Here is an 18,359-nt window from a genome sequence, read left to right on the forward strand (position 1 = left end):
GTCACGAGTCACATCCACTGCAGACTGACCGAATGAGGTCCACAGGCAGAGTGGGTCATCCCCTGACATCTGCCCATTTGGTGCCTGTGTGAAACGCTCTTCTGATCCTCCTTCGCAGAAGAACCACATCATAAAAACCACTTTGGCTTTGGCGCTAAGCAGCATCCTGGCTGGAAATCTCAGAGCTAAAGAGGAACCAAAGAGCATAAATTATCCCTGGAGGAAGGTTTTGTGGGAAGGCCTGCTGTGGGATCGCAGTGGGGAGGAACCCACACTTGTTGAACCACTGTGCCCTGGCTAAGGCCAGATTTCCGGGTCCCTTGTCAGCCTCTCCCTGAGATCATAGACTCAGAAAGCTCTTCTGGCCAGTGTAGCCAGGTTTATGTTGTTCCAAGATAACTGAGTGCACAAGCCTTTGGCTTTACAGCACCTCAGACTTGTATATCCACGAAAGCAAAAAGACCATTCAGTCCATGTTTATAGAATGCCCTCTTTCCCATAGCGACGTCCAGTGAGCATGACAAGTTTGCATCTAGGGCAAAATACTACTATTATTTACCCCGTGCATATCAACTAAAACAAGGGAAATAATTGAAACAACATCCCTCTGTGTGCGAGATTTTGGCTGAGCGACTGGACTCAGTAGAAAGCAAAGCCCTGTTTTCTGACTGCACCATCTAGATGAGGAGGCCATGTACCCTGCCTCTTGTTTTACACACACTGCACAAATACAATGGTCACAATGCTTTATTTCAGTATAAAAAGGGAAGCATTGTCATTTGAGTGTAGATGCCGTCCTTCCAGGACACACTGCAGACCTGCCCTTATGGACCCTGTAGGGTCTCCTAGACAGTTCTCAGAGTCAGTTCTCAATAGCATTCATGTTATTCCCAGGTTAACACTTCAAGTAATATAAAATAAACACACACAGTCTTGACTACTGGCTTGTTTTATGCCAGCTTGTGATACAAGCTAAGTTCGTTTGGAAGAGGGAACATTGGCTGAGAGAGCGCCCCCATGAGACCAGACTGTGGGCAAGCCTGTGGTACATTGTCTTGATTCACAGTTGATGTGGGAGGTCACAGCTCACTGTGTACAGTGTCACCCCTGGGCTGGTGGCCCTGGATGCTATGAGTAAGCAGGCTGAATAAGTCATAAATAGGAAACCAGTAAGCAGCACTCTTCCATGACTCTGCTTCAATTCCTCCCTCTGGATTCATGGCTTGTACTCCTTGGACAATGGATCTGAGAATTGTAAGACTGAATAAACCCTTTCCTCCCCAATTTCCTGTTTTATCTCCTGGTGTTTTATCTCAGTAATAGGAACCCTGACCGAGACATTATCCTTTGCATCACGGCTAAACAATCTGGAGAAATGTGTAGGGAAATCACTCTGAGGGCTGGTGAGATCATTCAGTAGGTGAAAAGCTGACCTACTACAATCTCTGGATCCGACCTAGAGGGATAAGGAGAACAAATTCTCAGCATTTTCCCTCTGGCCTCCCTGCGCGCCATATTATGTGCACATGTGCGTACCCTTCCTTCCTCTCCCATCTGTTCACAGGACAATGATGAGTAACATTAAATTTTAAGATGACAAAAATTCATTTTGAAGACTTCAAAAGGTGAACAAAACCAGGTAGGTTAGAGAAAAATAAGAATCCAAGGCTTATTGGTTTTTCTCCCTTTCCCCAGTATTTAATGATCTAGCCTGAGTCAGCCCAAGTCTTTCAAGCGGGCATGGGGGCTGATCACAGAGCTGCAGATGAAGCATGAAGACTGAGGAAGGATTCCCTGGCCTTCTGTTCTCTTAGGCTTTCTCATCCCTTCCCTGGGTTCCTGCCCAGACTTTAGACAATCCAGTATTTGAAGCAAGAATATGCCGATAGAGACTTGGGAATCTATTTCTCCAAGGAATGAGCACTATTCCCTTAGGTATAAGAACCTGGAGTGCCTATAGAGTGTAAAGAACTCTTACTGATACTTTTTCTTTCTCTGTGTCCTTTTGCAATTGTGATGTGCATTGAACAATGAGGTTAATAATCACCAATCCTGGCTAGAAAACTGCCAAGAGGACTAGAGGGAATCTACAAAAATCAAAACATAGTACAGATCTTGCAGACAGAAGCATAGGAGAATAAGGCTACAAGACTCTTTATAACTCTAGGGGGCTCATGAGCAAACCTGAATCTGATGCTAAATGTGCTACCATATGCATTGAGAAACAAGCTGTAGAACTGTCACACTTCCAGACAGGCTGCCAGGGATGCATGTGGTGCATGCTTTCCACCCTAGCATCAGGAGGTAGAGACAGGTAGATCTCTGTGAGTTTAAGACCAGCTTGGTTTACATAGTTCTTGAAGAGTCAGGACTACAGAGTGAGACCATGTCTCAAAACACAACCCAGCAAAACAAAATGTGACATTGGAAGATGAATTTGGAAGGGCTGGTCCCAGACACTACTACACCGCAGCCATGGCTCGGTTGGAGTTTGTGGCCCTCCTCCCAATTTCCCACCAAAATAACAACAAAAACCATGAAGCTGCAAAGCACAGCATAGTAAGACAGTGAATAGAAAATCCGTATAACAATAATGCCAAGCAACCAGAGCTTCCAGGGACTAAGCCACTACCTAAAGACTATACATGGACTGACCCTGGACTCTGACCTCATAGGTAGCAATGAATAGCCTAGTAAGAGCACCAGTGGAAGGGGAAGCCCTGGGTCCTGCCAAGACTGAACCCCGAGTGGATTGGGGTGTGGGGGGGGGGGGGCGAAGGGGGGGGGAGGGTGGGGGGGGGAACACCCATAGGGAGGGGGGGGGGGAGGGGGATGTTTGCCCGGAAACTGGGAAAGGGAATAACACTCGAAATGTATATAAGAAATACTCAAATTAATAAAAACAAAACAAAACAAAACAAAAACAAACAAACAAAAAAAGAAAATCCGTATAACCATGAGGGCAGAGAGAGATCTCAGAAGACATTTTTGCTGCACACATGGGAAGACCAGTGTGCTAGATAGCTTCATGTCGAGTTGACATGAACTAGAGTCATCAGAAAGGAAGGAATTTCAGTTGAAAAAATGTTTCTGTAAGATCCAGCTGTAGGGCATTTTCTGGATTAGTGATTGATGACCAAGGCCCAGCTTACTGTGGGCGGGGCCATCCCTGGTCTGGTGGTCCTGGGTTCTATAAGAAAGCAGGCTGAGCAAGACATGGAGAGAAATCCAATATGCAGAGGTTCTGTTTGAGATCCTATCAGGGCTTCCTTCAATGATCAACTGCAATGTGGAAGAATAATTTCAACAAACCCTTTCCTTGCCAACTTGCTTTATTGTCATGTCTCATTGCAACAAATAGTAACCCTAACTAAGACAACCAGAGTTTGAATACCCAGCACACATATAGAGACTGGGGCATATGTGGCAGCCATCTTTAATTCTGGCATTCTGGAGACAGGGGATCTCAAAACAAGTTGGTAGCCAGTCTATGGAGATGCCATGTTGAGAGAGAGAGAGAGAGAGAGAGAGAGAGAGAGAGAGAGAGAGAGAGAGAGAGAGAGAGAGAGAGTATAAAAAATCAGATTTCAAGGAAGCCTCTGGATCTTATGTAAAAAGGAACAGCCTGTGTACTGCACAAATGTCAGATTATACAAAAAAAACTCCCATTTCCTAGGGCTAGGAATGGATCTTATATAGCCATATTGGATTTGGGCATGCACACACAGGAACAGCCTGAACACCTGTGTGTACTGCACAAATGTGAGTGTGTAAACATACATGAAAAAACAGTTATGATATTTCCTAGAGGAGCTAAGGCAGAGCCTATGTAGCAATAAGTTATGTACATCTAACTTAAGGAGGTGAAACAGGCTTTGAAGAAAATGAGAAAGTAATACAATACTACGCTTTAATTTGGTGGCACCGCCACTAAAAGAAATAAAAAGATATTCAAATATTGGTAAAATCCAATAGATGATGGAATACTATTCAACCCAGAAGGACTTTCTCTACAATTCACAACATGGATGGATATAGAGAACATATTACATAAGGAAACAAAAACCCAGTTACGAGAAGACAAACACTGAAAGCTTACCTGAAGAATCTAAAATAGTCAAATTCCTAGGATCAAAGGCTGGAATGGAACTTGGAGGCCAGCATGGACGAGGAGTCACTGCAGGAATGCAGTGTCAGTCCACAGAAATGAACAATATCTGGTGATCTGTTTTATATGTTGCATGCATAGTAAGGAACACTGCTCTCAAACTGGGAATTGGTCAGCTAGGTACTTCTAATGTTAACTGTTTGCACTAGGGCAAAATTGTAAAAGATTAAGTAATAAAAATGCCCCCCTAGAAAAAACAAAAAGAGGGAAAAAGAAGATGAAGAAATATAAGGAAATAAATAGGATTATGATCACAAAATGGTAGACAGAATCTATACATAGTAACATCATATTAAATATCCAATGTCTAAACAATAATTAAAGGCATATTATCAATAATATTTTTAATGAAACAATTTGTTTTTAATGTAAGCTTTCCTTTATAATAAATAGGTTAAAAAAAGATAGATGAATGTAACTGGGTAGATATGAATACACAGACACTAATTAACATATAGTTGAAGATCCACATTAACATCAGTTACAAAAAGTTATCAGTATACAGGGTGGTGTCACATTCTGAGAATAATATAGCTTTGTACAAAAGCACAATAGGAAAGCAGCCCAGAGACAGCACCACCCACAACCGGCTGGGCCTTTCCTCATCAACCACTAATCAAGAAAATACTCTACAGATGGACCTTGTGGATGCATTTTCTCAACTGAGGTTCCTTCCTTCAGATGACTCTAGCTCTTGTCAACTTGATATAAAACTATTCAGCACGCTTGTCTTCTCCCAGTTCAGAAACACCTAACAACTGTGTTTTGGAACACACTGGACAAAACAGTGAGTGTCTGAAAGGAGAATTTTAGTATGTGACCTAGAGACTCTTCTTGTGATGTTTGGATGAAGAATGTGACTGCTTTTTACCCTTGTCTTAAGAGTCTCCCTGAGACTAAGGCAAAGAGATTTTCAATTAATTGATTTGACAAAGGAAGTCTCAAAACAGCCTGGTATAAAGTCTGTTGTGAGATTACTGAAGTTCACTCTTATGAAGAGCGTTTTAATGAAAAGGAGCAATCTGGGAAAAAAATACAAAATGTGTGGTTGAAGTATTAAAGGGGAACCAGGAAGTTGAATGGAGCTAAAGCCTGTGCTCAAGGAGATACACAGATTAAGGGAGTAATGACGTCAGGGCAAGATCCTTCCCAGCTAAACTTATTGTTTATGCTTTTGCAGTTGAATAAGAAACTGTTATTTAGGTGTTACTATTACCTGTTAATTGTATTCATTTAGACTTTTAATCTGCAATGAACTACAATCCAGAAATGGGGGACATACTTAAGATCCAGCTTTTGAGGCTGGAAGGACACAGGCTTTTGATTCATATCTTGAGGAATAGTGGACATGAAAAGCTTAGTTCCAGGCATGGTAATAGTACATGCCTTTAATCCCAGCATTCAGGAGACAGAGCCATGAAGAACTCTGAGTTAAAGTTCTATCTACAGAGCAAGGGGCAGGACAGCCAAGCTTAAGCAGTGGGGGAGTTGGAGAACAGAAAGCTATTGGTAATATAACAGAACAAGGGCGGCCATGTCCTAGCTCAGCAAGCAGCAGGACTGGGCAGCTTTGGCTATGCGGCTCTGGCTTTAATGTCTAGAATAGAAGGGACTACTGGGATAATTGATTTTAGTTCGCTGGAGCTAAGATATTAGCATTGATTAAGAAGAGACCAGCATCACTGATGTGAAATCTTCTGGGAATTGTTTTTCTGGGAGCACAAAGAAGCTGTGTATTAGAGACAGTGAGGGTTATACTTCATGCTGCAGCTGGACTTGGTAATATGCAAGGATCACCAGGTGATACTGATTTGGAAGGGATGGAGGGGTCATAATGAGCAACTGAGGCTTGGCACTGTGAGAAGCCATGGAAGGCCATTGGTGAAGGTGCAGCCTCAGTTTCAGTTGGCATCCCAGGCCTGAAAGGATCATGCAAAGGAATTGAGGCTTGACATGAAGAAAACCTATGAAAGGTTATTGGTGAAGCCTAGTCGCAGCAGAGGACCCCAGCATGTTGGAGATGCCAGTACCATGGGATAATTACCAAAGAACAGCAGTATCAGTGGAGTGAAGTCAACCAGACCCTGAAGTGCTACAGAGGATGGAGAAGTGACCCAAGCCCTTTAGATGAGCTCAGAAGATTGTGTGTGGATACGAGACACTGAAGCAAGGAGCTGTAACGTTAAAGTTGCCTTGGAGACCCCAAGATGTTAGAGATGCTAGATCTATGGGATACCTGCTGAGGAAAGCTGATGACAGGGAGTGGAACCAGCCCAAGTGTATGAACTTTGCTGCTGCTGTATGTCAGATCTGCTAATAGCAGTCAGCAAGAATGAGAGGAGATCCGAAGAGCACTTTGACATCAGACATGGAAATATGGAGTTGAACCAGCTGGTTTTTTGGTCTTTCTTTGGTCCAGTATTTCTTCACTATGAAGTTTTGGAATAGTAATGTGTATCCTGTGATATTGGAGTTATGTGATCTGCTTTTTAAAAAAAATGTTAATTTAAATTTTATAGGGGAATACAGTTATGCGATTGGATAAATCTCAGAAGATACTTTGAGCTTTGGAATTCTAACATTGTTGAGCCTGTTACAGAGTATAGGACTTTTGAATTTGGACTAAACATACTTTGTATTATGCTCTCGCTAGGTATGGCCTCCAGAGACTCATGTGTTTGAACAAGCCTATGGGGGCCAGGGAGTGGAATGTGGTGGCTTGAATATACTTGGCTGAGGGAGTGGAACTAATTGGAGGTGTGGACTTGTTGGAATAAGTGTGGCCTTTTTGGAGGATTTGTGTAACTATGGGGGTGATCTTTGACACCCTCTTTCTAGCTACCTGTGAGACAGTTTCTCCTGGTTGTAGTCAGATCAAGATGTAGAACTCTTGGCTTCTTTTCCAGCATAGTGTCTGCCTGGATGCTGCCATGCTTCCTGCCCTGATGATAATGGACTGAACCTCAGAAACTGTAAGCCAGTCCCAATTAAATGTTGTCCTTTATAAGAGTTCCTTTGGTCATAGTGTCTCTTTCCAATGATGGAAGCCTAACTAAGACAGTGGTATTAGTTAGTACATGGAAGCTGGTTTAAAATTCAAAGTCTTGGGGTTGGGGATTTAGCTCAGTGGTAGAGTGCTTGCCTAGGAAGCACAAGGCCCTGGGTTCGGTCCCCAGCTCCGAAAAAAAGAACCAAAAAAAAAAAAAATCCAAAGTCTTTCCATGGAACCCTCCACTGTAAGAAGAAAAATCCATGTGATCAAATTAAGCAATTCTAAAACGGTATTTGACAAAATTCCCAGCAATCCCTGTAGAACTTTCCAGGTATTGAATTAAACTTACTTATTATGAAAATAAGATCTAAACACAGAAAAGCAACCAATCAAAACCATTGCAGCTGTAGATGAGAGAGAATATGCTTTGTATATGTTATGATGGATTGAATGTGCTAAGCCCAGGGAGTGGTACTATTAGGAGGTGCGGCCTTGTTGGAGGAAGTGTGTCATTGTGGGTGTGGACTTGAAGACCCTCATCCTAGTTTCCTGGAAACCTCTCTTCTAGCTGTCTTCAGATCAGGATGTAGAACTCTCAGCTTCTCCAACCCCATGTCTGCCTGGATGCTGCCAAGCTCCCACCTTGATAATAATGAACTTAACTCTGAACCTGTAAGCCAGCCCCAGTTAAATGTTGTCCTTATGAGAGTTACCTTGGTCATGGTGTCTCTTCACAGCACTAAAACCTGGATTAAGACAGATGTATTTTGTTTTTCTTATCTTGTTGCCATGACAAACTGTTACAGTTGAAGACTGCAAACCATCCCAACAGGCATTTCCTTGATTCCCCTCTCAATAGCAGTTAGGACAAGCATGAGCAAAATAACATGTTAATGTCACTGAGTGGTAAGTATAAATACAGACTATACCAAAATAGTTGTCTGATTCTTTATAAAGTTCAACAACAACTTAATAACAGAGAAAACTCTAAGCACATAGTGTGAGATCAACAGGGTATCACCATGTATTACATACGATGTATTATATATTGTATCTGTAATATGCAAATGTGAAGTCTTTTATATGAAGAAATGAGTCATGCTTCTTACAAGACTGAACTCAACATGAAATAGAGATCTTTTTAAAAAACCTAACTGTATAAAGTTTAGAAGAAAAAACCCAACCCAAGTGTAAACATATAAAGTTTAGAAGAAACTCAGCCAGTATTGAGGCAAAGGCCTCTTAGGTATGACACTAAAGCATGTTTTATAAAAGAAAAGAGGGTGCACTGGAGTACTACAAAACTGAACATTTTATTCTGAACTAATTTTGAACAAGTGGAAATCTTCAAGAGTCCTATATTTAACAGAGGAATGTAGAGATCTCTTCAAATTAACTCTTATCATGAAAACAATTCTTCTTCTTCTTCTTCTTCTTCTTCTTCTTCTTCTTCTTCTTCTTCTTCTTCTTCTTCTTCTTCTTCTTCTTCTTCTTCTTCTCTTTCTTCTTCCTCTTCTCCTTCTGTAATTTTTTGTTTTTCTTCTTCTTCCTCCTCTTCTTGTTTTTCTTATTGTTATTGTTCTTCTATTACTACTATTGCTGCTGTTGCTGCTGCTGCTGCTACCACCACCACCACCACCACCACCACCACCACCACCACCACCACCACTACTACTACTACTACTACTACTACTACTACTACTATTACTATTTGTTTTTCTTGCTCCTCTTGTCATCTTCCTCCTTTTTCTTGCAGATACAAACCTTAAATGAACAATTAACTATAGGCAGTTTCCAAATGGAAAGAAACATATGAAAAAATATATAACACCACCAGGATAATGAAAAACCACCATGACAGAGAAATTCCCCCATGCAGATGCCTAACTTCATGAGATTCAGAAAGGCACCATGGGACAGGTGCCTGTCTTGCAAAACCCATGAGCAAATCTGCTACATACCACAGTCCTTAATATTTGCCCTGAGAAATAAAAACTATGTTTTCATAAAAACCACACACAGAGAGATATTTATGGCAGCTTTATTTATAATCATCAATACCTGAAATAAATTTCTTGGCTGTTATCTGGGATGTAGCCGCTTGTGTCCAGGCAAAGACAGTGCCCTAGTTTTAGTTCTGTGTCAACTTGACACAGGTTAGAGTCCAGCGAGAAGGGACTTAAGCTGAGAAAATATCTCCATCAGATTCATCTGTAGGCAAGTCTGGGAGGTATTTCCTTGATTGGTGGTTGTTGTAGGTTTGACCACCCCACTGGAAGTGGCACCATCTTATGGGTAGATGGCCTTGGCTCCTATAAAAAAGAATGAGTATCTTAGTTAGGTTTTTCACAGATATTGTGACCAAGGCAACTCTTGTAAGGGACATTTAATTGGTGCTGGTTTATACTTTCAGAGGTTTAGTCATCATCATGGGGGGAAGCATGGCAGCATCTAGATATATATGGGGCTGGAGGTGTTAGAAGTTCTACATCTTGATCCAAAGGCATCCTGAAGACTGGCAATGCTCAGGCAGATGGGAGGAAGCTCTCTTCTGAAATCTGTAGAGCATGAGTATAGGAGAGGACCTCCAAAGCCCACCACCAAGTAACACACTTCCTCCAACAAGGCCACACCTCCTATCAATTCCATTCCTTATGGATCAAGCACATTCCAACCATGAACAAGCCAAGAGGAGCAAGCCAGTGAGCCCCGCTCCTCCACAGCCTTCGCTTCAGTGCCTGCCTCCAGGTTCCTGTCTGAGTTTCAGCCCTGACCTCATGCAATGGTGGACTGTGACATGGAACCGTAAACTGAAATAAACCCTTTTCCCCTCAAGTTGCTTTTGGTTAAGGTGTTTTACCACAGCAACAGTAAGCAAACTAATACTTGTAGCAACTTAAAAATAGTACGTTTTAGTCTAAATAGATAGTAATTTCCCTGTGATGAGAGAACTCCAAGGAGACCCTCAGGACTGAGGAACGATACAAAGGCAAAAGACAAACTTAAAAAGAGTTCCTCTCCCCATACTGTACCTTCTACCCTGCCACTGTGTCCCTGGGGGCTGAGAGACCAGACCAACTCCATCTTGCGTTCAAACTCCATCTTAGAAAACGTGACCTAAGGTTGAACTTGAGTTAACCAATAAGCCTGCAGCTAGCACTAGTTTCCAGGTCACTCCCTAACAACCACCAATGAGGAGGAAAGCAGTTTATGGTTTTGCTCCCAGCACCAGCCAATCATTTTAAAGGGCAACAAATTCCAAAATAGTCCCCACCCCAACCAGATGTGTGCCAAGTTGGAAACCCCCTTGCTTGTTTGCTTGCCCCTATAAATGCTTGCTTGAAACTGGGCTCAAGGGTTGGGGATTTAGCTCAGTGGTAGAGTGCTTGCTAGGTGAGCACAAGGCCCTGGGTTCGGTCCCCAGCTCTGGAAAAAAAAAAAAGAAAAAAATGAAAAAAAGAAAAAGAAACTGGGCTCAAGGCTTCACCCTCCTGTTTTGCTGCATCAGTAATGACAGTGTAGCCCAAGCTTGAGCTTAAATAAAGACCCTCATATTATTGCATCAGAATCAGCTCCTTAGTGGTCTTTTGGGGTTCACAAAACATGCACAACAGGGGCCACATGGTGAAGAAGGGCATTCAAACCCACACTGGACTGTAAGGAATGAGAAACAAACTCTGAGTGCCATTGGCTGTGCTGTAGTCTAAACTGACTGGGCCCTCAAAAGATAGAAGTCTCTTCCTTCCTTTATATGCTGCATGCTCTCCCTGGGAAGTTGCCATTGGTTCTCAAGCATTTCAAATCAGGACTTTCATGTTGAAGCAGTTCGGTTTGGGTGCAGAGGGTCCTCAGTTCCCTCCATGTTATTCCAACTTCTTTCTCCTTTCTTTGTGTTCTGGACTACATGCCTGTGTCAGAGCAGCTCTTCAGTAAGCATTGAACTGGGCTGTGCTGTGTGAATGGTACATAGTGAAGATCTTCACAGAGAATCTGGCCACCACATGGTTCAAGGGGTTTTGACAACTTATTTCAGCCAGAGATCCTTCCAACACCTCTCCAGTTTTCTATCCCTTCTCTTTTAAAATTAAAATTAACTTAGTGTCTTCTTTTGGAGAGAGGGGTATAAACAGATATAATAGACATTTTTGAAGGGAATAGAGTGCACTAGAATATTGATAACTGTCTTAGTCAGGGTTTCTATTCCTGCACAAACATCATGACCAAGAAGCAAGTTGGGGAGGAAAGGGTTTACTCAGCTTACATTTCCACACTGCTGTTCATCACCAAAGGAAGTCAGGACAGGAACTCACACGGGGCAGGAACCTGGAGGCAGGAGCTGATGCAGAGGTCATGCAGTGCTGCTCACTGGATTGCTTCTTCCCCTGGCTTGCTCAGCTTTCTTATAGAGTCCAGGACAACCAGACCAGGGATGGCACCAAACACAATGGACTGGGCCCTCCTCCCTTGATCACTATTTGAGAAAATGCCATACAACTGGATCTCACAGAGGGTGGCATTTCCTCAAGAGAGGCTCCTTTCTCTATGTTAACTTCAGCTAGTTGACCTACAAAATCAACTAGTACAATAGCTTAGCATGTTTCTCAGTGGAATGAGATTTGGTGAGTGTGTGTGTGTGTGTGTGTGTGTGTGTGCCACTAGAAACTTTGTCTACCAGTGCCTTGTTTTTTGTCTTCTGGCATTGAGAAATGTGAAGAAAATAATTTTTTTTTTGATGTTTAAGTTACCTTGAGCTAAGATTTCAATGTGAGGCATGGTAGAGTGGAAGGAAGCCTTACTAGGGTGGACAGATTCACCTGAATTGCATCATGGGAAGTGGGAGGGGGCAATGATTCAGCACCAGACCAGCAGATGAATAGTTCCTTGAGATCAGACTGTGATTCTCACATCACATCAATATGTGATTCTCTCCAAGTTTGCCCTTGGAGATTGAGTAAGAGAGGACTAGAACTTTCCTCTGGGTCTCTACTATAGTTTGAATGTCTATCCTCTGATCCTCTTCCATAGCTGAAAATTGATTGCTCTTGTGACAGTATCAGTATGCCATCACACCAAGATTGGATTTAGTGTGATTGGTGTGTGTGTACATGTGTGTATGTGTGCATGCTTATATGTACATGTGCGTGTGTGTGTATGCATGCATGTGTGTGCGTATGTTGTATACTTGCATGCATATACAAGTGGGCATGGAGTGGATTAGAGACTAGAGATAGAGGTCAAGTACCTTCTTTTACTGTGGCACATAACATGGGCTTGCAGGCATGCTGTTGTACTTGACATTTTTCATGGGTTCTCGGGATTCGAACTCTGGTCATTATGCTTGCACAGCAGGCTTTTTACCACTGAGCCAAGCCTAGCCACTTGTTTTATTTCTTTCTGCTTTTCCTTTATCTCTGTCCTTCTGGGTCTACCACAAACTGCCTTCCATAGGTCTAATGCAGCAGGAAGGTCCTCATCAGATGACAGCACCTTGAAGGGGCAATTCATTGAATTTTGGCTCATAAATTGCTCAGGCAGTGATATTCTGATATAGCAACACAAGGTAGACTCAGATAACCACAGTATTTCTCTACACTTCCTTAGCCTATCGGTCACACTGATCCAAACATCAATACTTCTGGGCAAGCAAAGCCTCTTCCCTGTGCCAGGATTTGTTGTCTAACCTTAGGGGGATTCCATGGTCCTTGAACTCCAACATCATTATCACTTTGAGGGGATGGGATACTCCTTCAGGGCAGAAGCAGTAGAAGAAAACCTGCTTGACATTCTTAGCACAGGGGTCATGGTGAAGGGTGGAGTGAGAGGCGAAAGGTAAGGACAGCAACCCTGGGAGAGTAGTAGGAGAACAATTGTGAACTCAGCCATATTGCTGTGGGTGCCACTGTTCTTGTGACTCGATCTCTGAGTGAGGGTGACTGGGAAGAATGTGAGTGGATAGAGTAAAGGGACAGGCTGCATTTTACAACTTTTCTACGTGATGTTTAACTTCAACCACCCAATAGATTTTGGCTGCACTGGGGACAATTAAGGGTGGTGATATCAAGGGTTCTATGGCAGCCTTACGTATATGACATATATTGGACCATGCATATGATGTCTTGTTGTACTATGGACCAAGGATTTTCCTATATTCAGTTTTGCCACTTATCTTTGGCTAACCTTTAGGACAGGTGGCACCACCACCACCACCACCATCAAAAAATGTGACCAAACTACAGGAGGTTTAAAACATGCCTAAGATCACACAGCTTCAAGTTTCTCCTTCTTAATTAAAATAAATAAGTCTACTAGGGAGTTGTCACACAGGATTTGTAAGTTGTTACACAGGTGTTAGCCCTGGTGTAAGGTTGTGCTTTCTTTTCAAATCTCACATTCATGTCCTTCCCACTCACCTTAGTAGGTCCTCTTCTCTTGCTGTTGGAGCGTTTCTGGAGTTGGTTATATCCTTCACCAGGTCTGTGTCTCTCTGAACTGCAGAGGTAAGACTTTGGAATGCACAGACAGAGTTCAGATCTTCTGTCCTGAAGGCAAGGTCAAAGCTCTTGACTCCTCTCCAGTTTAGAACACAGGCTTTCAATTTAGGGAGATAATATGGCAGAAGTTGATCCAAGACCACACAGTTTAATTGCAAGCTGAGGACTTGGAAAGCAAATCAACCTCTGGACTCTGGACAGTGCCAACCGGTTCTCTATCACAGATCTTCCACCCCTCCCCCTTTTTCCTAAAAAAAAAAAAAGAAAGAAATGTTAGCCTTGACAAAGAAACAAGAGCTCAGGGGCAAACAACTGATGGCTTAGACGCAGATACACTGCAAATATTTTCTGATAAAGCCAGTTATGACTGTACATTGTGATGGGGTGCAAAGAGGCAGTGATGGTTGTGTTGAAAGCTATTATGAGAGATGTGCCTTCCTAATTCCTCACAGGGTCACAAAGAAGGTAATGTGAGGCTTCCTCATCTTTCTTTAGGAATATCTCTGGAACAAAGTCACCACCAGGGTTAACAGTTAAGGAAATAAAAAGGAAGACCTCCCCCCACCATAAAAAAAAAACAAAAAAAGCAAAACAAACCCCCAAACCCACTGCCTGTCACTGTATAGTGGAAGCCGTGAAGGATGGGAGTTTTCCTCAGAGTATCCCACCTTCAATTAGCCCCATGAGGGTAGACAGGATATGGTAACCTAAATTATAAGGCATCTAGCAGACAGGCAAGTCAAGTCATTTCTTCTTCACCGCTGGACGCAATGTTTGGACCAGTTTCTGAGAGTATATGGTGAGGACCACAGGGATTCTTAAGACTGGCTCCAAATGGGGTCAGGAAAGGGCAAGTGTGCATGTCTAAAAGAATCGGCTTGACGATTAGATCATAAGCTCTAGGTAGTTGCAAAGCAGATTAAGGTTCAGATATTTTATTTACTGGCTATGTAGATGGGTTGCTGCTGTTAGTTTTTGATTTTTTTTTAAATCGACTTCAGATAGCGGTCAACCCTCATCGCCAATTTAACTGGATTTGGAATCACCTAGGAGACACACTTGTCAATGTATGTGGGTGGGGGGTGTTTCCAGAGTGGGTTAAAGGAGGAACGAAGAAAAGATCCACCATGAATGTGAGTAGATTTATCCCGCAGGCTTGGATCCAGGCTGGGTGAAGAAGGGAAGAAAAGGAAAGGAAGAGAATCAGTATTTCCTCAGTTTATCTCCCTGACTTACAAGCACAAGGAGGCGGCTCTCATGCACCCACTGTGGTAGACGGTACTCTCATACCATTACAGGACATAACATTCAAAGACAGAGAAGAAGAAGGGGGGAGTTGTCCTTTCTGTTGCCAATATGAAAGACATGATTTCATTGTCAGATATTCAGATGTTGACTGATAATGAAGAGGAAAGAGTGAGTAATCGTTCCATGCATCTGCTGGAATTGCTTTATTCTGGGGACTTTCTTCCCACGTCAGCTGACAGTAATCACCTTATGTCTCCATTGAACGAGACAGAGAATCTATGGCTTTTGTTTTTGGACTCCTGAGAGTCACTAGACAGTCACTACACCCCAGGCTTTGCAAGTCTTTTAGTTCAGAGCCCCACCCCCACCCCCATTTCCATTCCAGCAACTGTTATTTGTCGAATGGCTTTGTCTTTCAGAATTCTGAGCCATTTGGATTATATAAGACATTCTAATTTCTTATTATATAAGACATTATTATAAGACATTCTGATTTCTTGGGGAGCATTGCTTCAAAAGCTTGGTGTCCAAAGAGAGTTATCTCTTTATAAAGTCTGCATTCCTGCCCAGACGGCTATGAGCTCATCAACGAGCTATCACTTATATTACTTCTATTACTGAGAAGCCTCATCTGGGGTGCCATGTGTTACAGGGGAGGTTGAGGTCCCCTCTCAATCTTCATAGTCTCATTTATAAAAAGAGACTCAGGAAGAGCTCGGAAAAACCACAGGACAGGCATGCTGACATCTCAGTATCTGTTGCAGGAGGTATGGAGAAGGAAGGCAAAAAGCTGTGTTTCCGAGTCAGACACGGCAGTTCAGCAAACACCCACCCACATGGAAGAAGGCACGCAGTTTTAGAGAAGAGTAAACAAGTCTCGGTCACAGAGGAAATACATGGATTGAGGCTCTGGCTAGTAGCTGAAGAAATAAAAAACAAAGGAAACGTTTTGTCTCTCTGAGTGAAGACTTGAGGAGGCTTGCCAGGGGGTAGGGGTTCATGACTTAAATTTCAAACTCCAGAGGCAGAGGCAGGCAGGTCTCTGAATTTGAGGTGAGCCTGATCTACAGAGTGAATTCCACAGCAGCCTAGGGTCACACAGAGAAGCTAAGCTAAGCTAAGCTAAACTAAACTAAACTAAAAATTAAAAAAGAAAGCCCAATACAACAAAAATAGGACTTGGGAAGGCAGACAGTTTCTAGGCAAGTCTATAATGACTACACCCAGGGTGGGGATGGTGGGAAGGAAAAGTATTTCATCTCATTAATGGGTAATCATTCCCATCTTTTTAGCATACCTGTAGGCAATGAGCCTCCCTGAGGCGTGGTGCATGGCTTGGTGATTGATAGAGCCAGATGGATTAACTCTTCTGTTTTCATGGATCTTGGTATATTAGGCCTCTGCCCAAGGCTGGGGACAGATCCCATTCTTCTAATGAGGATGAAATCATTTTTGCTTTAACAGGGCCTCAATAGAGCCCGATCAAGGGGGCAGTAACGTTTCTCTTTCAGAGGAGATAACCATAAAACCCTTTACAAAATTGACTGAACTTGGAGTAGATATAGAGCCCACGTTCAGGATGAAACCCTAAAGTTCTAATGCTGAAGCTGTTCAGCAGGAAGGATTAGTCTCTGGACTGGAGTCTCTGTCACACCTTAGCATAGCCTCCAGATGGGGGACACAAAATGAGAAAGAGGTCAGAGGCCAGAGAGCTCCCTCCTGGCATCACTTGTCCCAAGCAAGTATACTCCTGTAGCTGTTCCTTTTGGCCTCCTGGCCTTAAGATGCCCGTCAGCTAACGGCCAACATCCTTAGCACTACGCTGCTGTGGCACAGGCCCTATTATGTTTGATGACTCTTTTAACATTTGGTGTTCATCAGGTCCAAAGGAAACTCTCCAAATCTCAAAAGGCAGAAGGGATGAATGTCTACCACGGCACCTATTACCATAACAAAGCACATGCTGGCCTCTAGGCTCCCTCAGTATCATGAGAAACAATAGCATCCTAGTTTTTTTCATTCCCAATCTCCACCCCTTGCACCGCTTACCCTACATTCTCTCCATCTCTTTTGACTTCCCTCCCTGCCATTCTCCTTATAAACCTGCTATTTTTTAATTATGTTTTAACTCTCTTGATCTCCCTCTGTCTATGCCCTCTCCTCTCCTCTCCCCCTTCTCTCTCTCTCTCTCTCTCTCTCTCTCTCTCTCTCTCTCTCTCTCCATGTCTGTCTGTCTGGGTCTCTCTGTCTCTGTCTTACACTCTGCCTGTCTGTCTCTCTTTCTCTCTGTCTCTGTCACTCGGTCTGCCTGTCTACCTGCCTGCCTGTCTATCTCTCTGTTGGTCTCTGTCTTACACTCTGCCTGCCTGCCTGCCTGCCTGCCTGTCTGTCTGTCTGTCTGTGTGTCTGAGCTCTGCTCTTGCCTTTTTCCTGGCCAATTCCAGTGTGCTGGCCATGTTCGGCCTATTCTTCCAGATGCACCTGGCTGTTTCTCTCTCTTCAGTTAAAAACCATCCCCTTAACCATACATGGAGCAGCGATATTGCCATTTTAAACAGTGTTCTGTTGAACTACTTGGGTGAATGCCATAATAGGAAATGTTGAAGTGTTTCCCACTTCTTGTGGCTCTCTTGAGCCATTTGAGATAGAGAAACAAAGGTGTCCCAGAGAACTTTATTGTCATCTTGCTCACCAAGGAAAATAACTTCTTTTATCTTGGTACTTCCTAGGGAGAATGCTGGATAACCAGCCTCTTCCAAACATAACACAGCAAGATGTAAAACTTAATCTGCTTCTAGGAGCCCTGAGGGAAGAAACCTCAGTAGCAAATGTCTGGACACTTGATGTTTACATTTCTGTTTTGAACTTGCTGTGTACTAAAAATACCATTCGTGACATGAATAATTTCTTCAGGGGGAGAAGCAGACCATCTATGCCTTCTTCTAGCTTTCTGTGGGCACCTTCACTCGTCCACACATACCCCTACATACACACACACACACACACACACACACACACACACACACACACAAGAACAAAATAAATCTTAAGAAGAAAATAAGATGGGGGTGAGGATGAGCGCTTGCTGTGAGAATCAGGACCTGGCTCTGGTCCAGGGCACCCACATAAAAAGCAGCCAGGCATGCCTACATGCACTTAGGATCCCAGTATGGGGCCAGTGACAGACACAGGGGGATGGCTGGGACTCGCTGGGCAGTCAACCTAGCTGAAAACTAACAAGCTGCAGGTTCAGTGAATGACACTGTCTGGAAGGGGTTAAGCTGTGAGTGGTAGAGCTGACACTGGATGTGACCTTCTGGGTTCCAAGATGGCCTATGTTTGCACAGGTCCTCTCAGATAGGTCACATGTCCTGTGTGAATGTATGAACATAGTTAGGGATAATCTGGGTGCTATGCTCTTATATAGGAAGCTCTGTGTCTGTTATTTCTCTCTTCCTTT

This window comes from Rattus rattus, chromosome 4, assembly GCF_011064425.1.
Source record: "Rattus rattus isolate New Zealand chromosome 4, Rrattus_CSIRO_v1, whole genome shotgun sequence".
In the NCBI taxonomy this organism is placed as follows: Eukaryota; Metazoa; Chordata; class Mammalia; order Rodentia; family Muridae; genus Rattus; species Rattus rattus.